Here is a 9,186-nt window from a genome sequence, read left to right on the forward strand (position 1 = left end):
TCCCAGCTAGAATAGACCCATTAAATGGATAGGACTTGGTGACTTAACAAGCCCCATTCATTGCACAGGTCTACTGTATCTGGCACTAGCAATCAGAAATAGCCCATCCAGTTGTCTCATTTGGGGGGAAAACACACATACATTCTTCAATCTTGAAAGTAGTAGAAACCATGTGGTCATGTATTTTTGCTATAGAAATTATTTAAATAAGAATTTAAACCTTTTTCCCCCTTCAGTAACACACAATGTATTTTTATTTTTTTTCTTTATTATATACAACCATAAAAAAAAAACAACCATGTTCCAACAAACCGTTACATAAGAGATTGCTCAAAGTGTAAATGATCTCCAGAGAAATATATATTGTCTATTAACTTCCTCACTCCTTTTGATACATGGTCTCAAATCTTCTTGTTATTTCCTTATCCTTTTTTTTAAACACTCAATTTTACTATAAAGTACTCATAGAGTATATTCCATTATTCTTAAGCCCTTTAACCTAGTATTTAATATTTCTGTTACCACATGGAGGAATGCTTAATGAAGATTTTAGAGATGAGTGAAATGGACAAATTAACCTGCCACATAAATCATAAGGACCTGGAGTTAATCGAGAAAGAAATACACAATGTATTAAAAACATAAAAGCAACTGCAACACAGCAAGCTGAAAACAGCAGTGTAGGTAAAAACAAGCTTCACAGTTAACAGTAAATAAATGAAAACTGAGCAACAACAGAATCCAAATCTTGTATAAGGAGAAATGCCTTCAGCTGGTATCAGAACAGCACAGAATAGAGCCGAAACAAAGCTGAACCCACCTGCCTCCCTGCTTCTAGGGAGCAGGGAGTCCCATATACATGGCACAGCTTCCAGGAAAGCCCTTACTCACACTGTCAGCAGTCGTACCTCTGAAAGCAAAAGCATATATAAGAGTGCTCATCTTAAAGGATGGAAAACTTGGTCCTTGGAGTCGTCTTGCCCCAAGCCACATTGGATAGCCAACATTTGCACCCGGAAACAAATTGGCAACCAGTGCACCAGGGATGTAGCCAAGGGGGGGATCTTGGGGTCCGGACCCTCCCCCCCTTCCATTAGAAAAATGAATGGTGTGTGCTGCTGTGCCGCCGCACCCAAGCCCCATTATAATGGTGGCACTTAGTCTGGACCCCCCTCTTCCTAAAATCCTGGCTACGTCCCTGAGTGCACCTGGCTACAGTAAAAGGTGTGTTAGTGTGTCCCATGACTGCAGCACTTTCCCCCATTTTGTCATAAAATTATTATTCAGGCACATATGTGATATCTGGGGGTTTTGCCTGTTTTTAATTATATTGTGATGCCTATATTAATGTCTTAATGCGTACATATTTTGTCCCAGCAAAATTCCAGGAGTAGATTCTTAATGATGATTGAAGCAGTTAATGTAGTGTTTAGGGGTAGACCTATCTAGACTATGTTGCGGTAAGCCTATCTAATATTGGGACTCTTCTGCACAAGCTCCATTCTTGCAGCAGTCAAACTAGTAATCAAATGGAAATAAAATTTCCTGGGAGCCATCACCTCATCTCTTTCTATCATGTGACTGGGGCTGTTGCCCCCATCAAACTGTCTTCCTGACCTCTCTCTTAATCCTGCCTCCCTGCCTTATGTCAAACCAAGCATGCCTTGAGGGTTTTTTGTTTTGCACCCCCCCTCCCCCCCGCACAGTTCTGGAGCTCTGCTGCCATGATTTAAGTGTTTAATTTTTTAAAAAAGAAAAAGAAAAAAAATAAAGAAAGATGATCAGGGCACTTTGGAATAGCAAGGGGGAGGGGGAAGAGAGAGGAGGAAGGGACACTAACACCACATGACTGGCAATCACACAACTGCCCCAGGAGTGACATTTCACACCTGGGGACCTGTGTGGTTGGCAGGTCATTCATAGGTTTCCTCTGTGAATTAAAAGGGATGGGTCAGAGACAGAGCAGCTATGGGTTGGAAGTGAGGCTCTGTGATGAGTATCACCAAAGCTGTGGGGGTGTGCAATAAAATCCACCTATTTAAGTTTACATCCCACATCTGTATAAGTTGAAAACCATCCTGTTCAGAGTAGCCTTCGCAGGCATTGCATTAATGTCACTTGCTATTTGGTGTTCTTTTGTTGTCTGTTTATCAAACCATTTCCTGTATTGCTATGTACTGTATATGCATTATCCTACTTGAGAGTATGTATTTTCCCTGGAAGAAGATTAACCATCCATTATGAAGCCAAGCCCTCCCTCCAGTCCATCTGCCTTGGTCCAGGCCTTGGAGGTAGAGAGGAACTGCTGGACCTCTTACCCTTACAGCGCTTCATAAATAAAGGTTAATAATAATAATAATAATAATAATAATAATAATAATAATCTAGCATGGAAGGAAAGGTGATGTCATAATCTCCTGAAAGAGGAGTAGAAGTGCAATGATTCCCAGGCCACTCACAATCACAGGAACTTTGTAGCCACGCTAGACAAATTTGATGAAGTAATCTACGTAGATTCTGGCACCCATAAACACAGGCTCAGAAAACCAGATTTATTCACTGTTTTGAATTCCTTTGATGGTCAAAGTGTGAAAATTGCTGTAAGTCTCTCTCTCTCTCTCTCTCTCTCTCTCTCTCTCTCTCTCTCTCTCACACACACACACACACACACACCCCAACATGATAGTTGATGAAAACTGTATTTTAAAGAAACAACACAATCCAGGCATCTTACTAACATCTCCAACTTTTCTCCTGTTTGGTTTGTAACATCTTGCATGGTGAAGAAGCCACTGGAGCTTTGAAAACTTTCAACAAGCGTATTGTGCATTTTGGTTGGCCAACAAAGGTATCACGGTTTGGTGGATTTTTGTTTGAATTTGCTAAATGGCCAATACAGCTGCCCCTGCATATTTTCTGTATTTTACACTGTAACACAGAGAATAGCAATAAACTATTGATAATAAATCAAAGCCACAAATGTCCTTTATGTTCCAGGGCTAGGTGGAAATGTTTTAAATGTGTCTGTTCTAATACCTAGGACTCAAGGAGGCCAACCACATATGGAAACAAATTACACCAAGACAGATAAACACATTGAACTTCTACCAAATAATAATCGGTACAGAAGCAGTATAGGAAAGCTGTTGTACCTAGCCATAACCACAAGACTAGATATTGTCTGAGCAATTGAAATTCTTGGTTCACCTAGAAGGAAGGACTGGAATGCTGTAAAAAGGGTGAGCAGATATTTGAAAGGTAATGCACACTTGAAGTTGAAGCTAGAACTTATCAGCAGTCTCAGAGTGGTCACTTACACAGATGTTGATTGGGCTGTGGACTCCCCAGATAGAAATTCCACCAGTGGAAACCTGTTCTTCTATGGAGTTGGAATAGTGAGCTGGACAGGCTAGAAACAAAATGCTGTAGCACTATAATTTACTGATGTGGTAGTACTATCATCTACGGAATACATACTGGCTGCTCAAGCAAGCCAGGAAATCTTGTAGCTATGTCAATTGCTGGAGGAATCTGGAGTAACTGAACCAAGGCATTTACAGTTTTATGAAGACAACTTAAGCTGCATTGAACTTTCACAGACAGGAAAGGTCAATTCAAGCACACTGATGTGAAGTATAACCTGTTGAGAGATCTGCACGAGAAAGTGTTTATTTGAAATGAAATAGTGTCCATTAAAAGAGATGACTGAAGATATTCTCACCTAGAGATAATTCCCAGTTCTTGAGAGAGAAAATGAATCTTATAGATCTAAACAAGCATAAATGAGAAGGGGTGTTGGAAGTGAAGATTTCATCAATGCTTACCTCTAAGATAGTTAGGAGTAGATAGGGAACTTCCTTAATAGCATGTTTTGTTTATCTCTCTATGTAATTTTGGTAAGAGCAATTTCCTGATAGCTGTTACCTCTTCAAGACGTTATCCTGACCAAAAGAGCATAGAGAGATAAACAAAGGAGCCCTCTTTCTTAGATATGAACATCCATGAGGATGTCTCTCTGCATATGTCTCTCTGCATACCCTCACACATGGAAATCAGCTTTAAGGGCTCCTCTACTAAGTACAGACAACTTTTTCTATGGATTATTTACTTTCCTATATTATAATGTCAGGCCCCACCTGGAATATTGTGTCCAGTTCTGGGCGCCACAATTCAAAAAGGACATTGAGAAACTGGAGCGTGTCCAAAGGAAGCCAACTAAAATGGTGAAGGATCTGGAAACCAGGCCCTATGAGGAACGACTCAGGGAGCTGAGGATGTTTAGCCTGGTGAAAAGAAGGTTAAGAGGTGATATGATAGCCCTGTTTAAATATTTGAAGGGATGTCATATTGATGAAGGAGCAAGCTTGTTTTCTGCTGCTCCAGAGACTAGGACCCGGAGCAATGGATGCAAGTTCCAGGAAAAGAGATTCCACTTCAACATTAGGAGGAACGTCCTGACAGTAAGGGCTGTTCGACAGTGGAATACACTCCCTCAGAATGTAGTGGAGGTCTTCAAATGGAGGCTGGATGGCCATCTGTCGGGGGATGCTTTGATTTGGATTTCCTGCATGGCAGGGGGTTGGACTGGATGGCCCTTGTGGTCTCTTCCAACTCTATGATTCTATGATTCTATGATTATTTCCATGATTATTTTCTTCTAAGTTCCTTTATAAGGAAATCTGCATGACATCTTCAAAAATATTAGAAAAGAAAATGATCATTTTTAAAAGTGTGGCAAAGGGATTCTGTATTATATCTCTGCTGGTCAATGAATTGTTCTAAATGCAAATCATACCAGCTCCAAGAACATTTATAAAGTTTAAGATACTTATAAAGGCTCTGCTAAACTGAGATTTTATTTTATTGTTCATTTGCTGCATTTATATATCATGTCTTTTCTCCAATGATCTTCAGTCTCACTTTATCCTCACAACCCTGTGTGATAGATCAGCTTGAAAAAATCTAGCTGATCAGTGAGTTTTATGGTTTAGTGGTGACTGGAATTGACATCTGTCAAGCTGCAATCCACTATTGTGCTATATCACACTGGCTGTCTTTTAAATCTACTTACAACTGTATCTTCTGACTAAAGTCTCATAAGGCAGACTGGGCAAAGGGTGAGATTTTATAGGTGGAAAGTAGTGTTTTGAATTGAACTCAGTGACTAACGGACCAAATTGGCAGAGAACTAGATGAAGAAGTGCATCTTCGACATCCCCTGAAGAATCCAGTGTGGTTTACAAGGAGTACACTGCAGAGCACCAGTTTACTTCTTAAAGGCAAAAATAATTGGGCACTTATGAGCCAGATGATATCAACAGAAAGCAGCCCTGGTCATAGCATACATGTATCCACATTCTGGGTATTCCAGAGAAGGTGTGTGCGCCTAAGGTTTAGTTTAACTATACTATACTATACAGCAATGACTGTTTACCACTAGGAGACACTGGAGATCTCTCAAAAATATTTCTAGTGCTAGTGGAGGTCAATGGTGATTTTGACTAGATAATAAGTTCTTAGATTTGCAAGAAAGGGTGCTCAAAAATGATAGGGCATAAAACCAGAAATTAGAAGTGCAAATACAGAAGATATATATCTAAGTTCAGGTGAAAAATGGAAATATTACTTTGATATGTTTATATAAATTAAAATTAACATATGCCATCATAGTGTAGTGGTTTGAGCATTAGATTATGACTAGGGTTTGAATCCCAACTCGGCCATGTAAACTCCCTGGGTGGTCTTGGGCAAGTCACATTCTCTCAGCCTCAGAGGATGGCAATGGCAAAATCATTCTGAAGAATCTTGCCAAGAAAACCTGATGATAGGTTTGGCTTAGGGTTGCCCTACTTCAGAGACTTTGAAGGTACAGGACAACAAAAATTAAAATCCCTTATTTCTTCCTCTCTAGTGTTTACTAGAATGTAAGAAACGCCAAACTAATTTAGATCCCAGAAGTTGGCTTGGTGTATGCAAATTAAAAAAAATGCAATCTTCATGTTTTTGGAAGTGTTAAGAGTTTTACTCGAAGTTTAATGTGGGGGGAGAAAATGTCATATTTACAGAATTTTCCCATTCTACCTGGAAAATGCTGAGACCTGGAGTCTGAAAAGATAACCTTTCAAACTGTGGTATTAATCATGTAAGGGGGTAAAATTACCTGTCTGAGGTCTTGCTTCCTTGGATGTAGACAGAGAAATTGTCCCTGCATCCTCAGGCTCAAGAATCAATTGCCCCTAGATAAATGCCATTTAAGAGGACTGAACTGAAATTATCAAGAAAAATTTGGGCTATCAAGGCACCTATTTAGCTGAGCTCCCTTAGGAATGATCACCCAGGAGGGTATCAAATGATTAAGTAGAAAATCAATTTAAAAAAAATTAAATTGGGATAGCTATTTCAGTTAAGAGTTCCTAAGAATAACAACATCTGTGTGCAAACTATGCTATGCTTGGGAGTAAGCTACACTGGATTTACAGACTTCTAAGTGCACATTAGACAATGGACACAGTGACTTAGTGGTTGAGATGCCAAATCTAATGTAAGGTTGGAAGGTTGGCAGTTCAATGCCCCAGTGCCATGTGTTGGGGTGAGCTCCCAGCTGCTGCCAACCAGAAGTTCTAACACTTGTAAAAGTGCAAGTAGTTCAAACACATGTAAAAGTGCAGGTAGATAAATAGATACCACTTCAGTGGGAAGGTAACAGTGTTCTGTGCAACCATGATGGCCACATGACCACAGAGTTGTCTTTGATAACGCTGGCTCTTTGGTTTAGTAACGGAGATGAGCACCACTCCCTACAGTCAGTTACAACTACTGTATACATTCATGTCAAGGGAAAACTTTTACCTTTCTTTAAGTGCACATTGTACTTGTAAGAGTCTACATACTTAAAGAAGATAGAATTCAAAGATATAGCCATGTAAGTTTGTAGGATCAGTATGTAGAGAGATCTTGTAGCACCTCTGAGACTAACTAAAGACAGAAGTTGGCAGCATGAGCTTTTGTAAACTTAAGTCTACTTCCTCAGATGCATTTGGTAGAGAAGTGAGCTAGGGACAGACTTACATATGTCCTAGATGTGTGAGAAAGTCAATTTGAATTCAAAATTCTTTGTACAGTGGACCCTCACCTTATGCGGGGGATCCGTTCCGGACCCCCCGCGTAAGGCAAATTCCACCGATGCTCGAACCCCATTATACTGAATGGGGCTTGTGCACTTGGTGGTGAGGTGTGTGTGTGGCAGTCACACGCACCATTCAAACGATTACAGTGCAGCTTCCATGTAAACCGGAAGCCACGTATGGCACACCTGTGTAAGGAGCAGGTGCACTGTATATGAAAATGAAGTGTCAAGCTCAGTTTTTACAATGGTTGTTTGTGAACAAAGGCATTGCAAACTAGCCTTTGTGCATGGACATGAAGTAGCAAATTCAGCTTAGCAATGGAACTAGCTTGTGGTGAAGAGAACAGATGAGTGCAGGATGCTTCCTTAAGGATGGGGTAAGATAGAGTTGAAATGTGTGTAGTGTGTCAGGAAGTAATTATCTTTGTTCAGTCCATTGCTGAGGAACTGTAGTTTGTGGATTAACTACAGATGAACTACTTAAAGAATATAGTATGCTAATGGAAGGGATCATAGACTAGAATCATAGAATTATAGAGTTGGAAGAGACCTCAAGGGCCATCCACTCCAACTCCCCACCATGCAGAAACACACAATCAAAACACCCCCAACAAATGGCCGCCCAGACTCTGTTTAAAAACCTCTAAAGGAGATTCCACCACACTCCAAAGACATGTGTTCCAATCCAATAATAAATACCTCCACCACAAAAAATACTGACAAGAGAAGCAACTCTGGGGTGGGTTGGACTTTTTGTTTAGTAAGGTCTGAAATCAGTTGAACAATCTTTGTCCAGAATCATTAAATGTGTGGACATTCCAACCACATGTGTAGGTATGTACCTTTTGCTCCACAACCTCTCCAACACAAAGGAGATGTCTTCCTTGTCATTCATGCCAACTGCACAGGGGTCAGGTCCCATCTGTATATTACCTTCAGTATATTTTCCTGTATGGCAGATGGCTTGGACTTATAAAGAGGAGACGACCATATATGTTGCATCTTAAATAACCAAATGTATATCTAACTACCAACCCATTTTATAGAAAGTACCTCTGCCATAGGAGTCCTCAACCAGTTAAATCCAGTTAAATAATGCAGCTGACCTGCCCTTCACTGGTGGACCTGGGACTGTGCACATTTGTTCAAATACAGTCAAGGATCTAGGGATTTTACCTGACCATACTAGCTGGGACATGAATGAAGTAATTTGTTGGATTTGAAGCCGGGAGGATTTAAGGGACAGCAAAGCATTTAAGAGGATTTCTGTAGTTTTAGGCCTAGAATTCTAAAATAAGTACTGGATAGTACAAATGCAGGGATTCAGTGGCTTAGCAGTTAAGATGACGACTCTGATGACCCCAGGATAACCAAGTTGGCAGTTTGACCCAAGCATCAAGTGATGGAGTGAGCTCCCATCACTAGTCTGAGCTTCTGCCAACCTAACAGTTCAAAAGCATGTAAAAGTGCAAGCAGATAAATAGGTACCACTTCGGTGGGAAGGTGTTCCATGTGTCTTGGCATTTAGTCATGCTGGCCACATGAACATGGAGTTGTTTTTGACAACACTGCCTCCTTCAGCTTAGTAATGGAGATGAGCACTGTGTTATCAAGTTTGGTTCTAATAAAATTTTCAGTACATGCACTCTGTACTATGACCCCTGACTGACCTCATAGAGGACCCGCCATTAAGCCAAAGATGAGGAGACCATGTAGGCAACTTGCTTTGCAAAGGCAGAGTCCCTAGAAAAAGATGGAATTGGAAATTCTCCTCAGGAAGTTTGGGAGTCACCAAACCAGAACTGCCACTGCTTACCCAAGTAAGACAATAGATTTGGCCTCACACCTGATGAGCCAGTGATCAGCTTAATGACTCAGTAATCAACTCGGATGCCCCTCTGAATTGTGTCCAGACCTAAATGCATTGTGCAACACATTACTTGCTCTTGGCTTAACAAAGCCCAAGCAATCAACACCTTTGTCTAACTAGTCTCCCTAGCCTCCAGCTATGTTTCGCACTATAAGAACCCTGGGTTTTTGGACCCTCCTTGTGCTATCAC

The sequence above is a fragment of the Sceloporus undulatus genome, chromosome 1, assembly GCF_019175285.1.
Source record: "Sceloporus undulatus isolate JIND9_A2432 ecotype Alabama chromosome 1, SceUnd_v1.1, whole genome shotgun sequence".
In the NCBI taxonomy this organism is placed as follows: Eukaryota; Metazoa; Chordata; class Lepidosauria; order Squamata; family Phrynosomatidae; genus Sceloporus; species Sceloporus undulatus.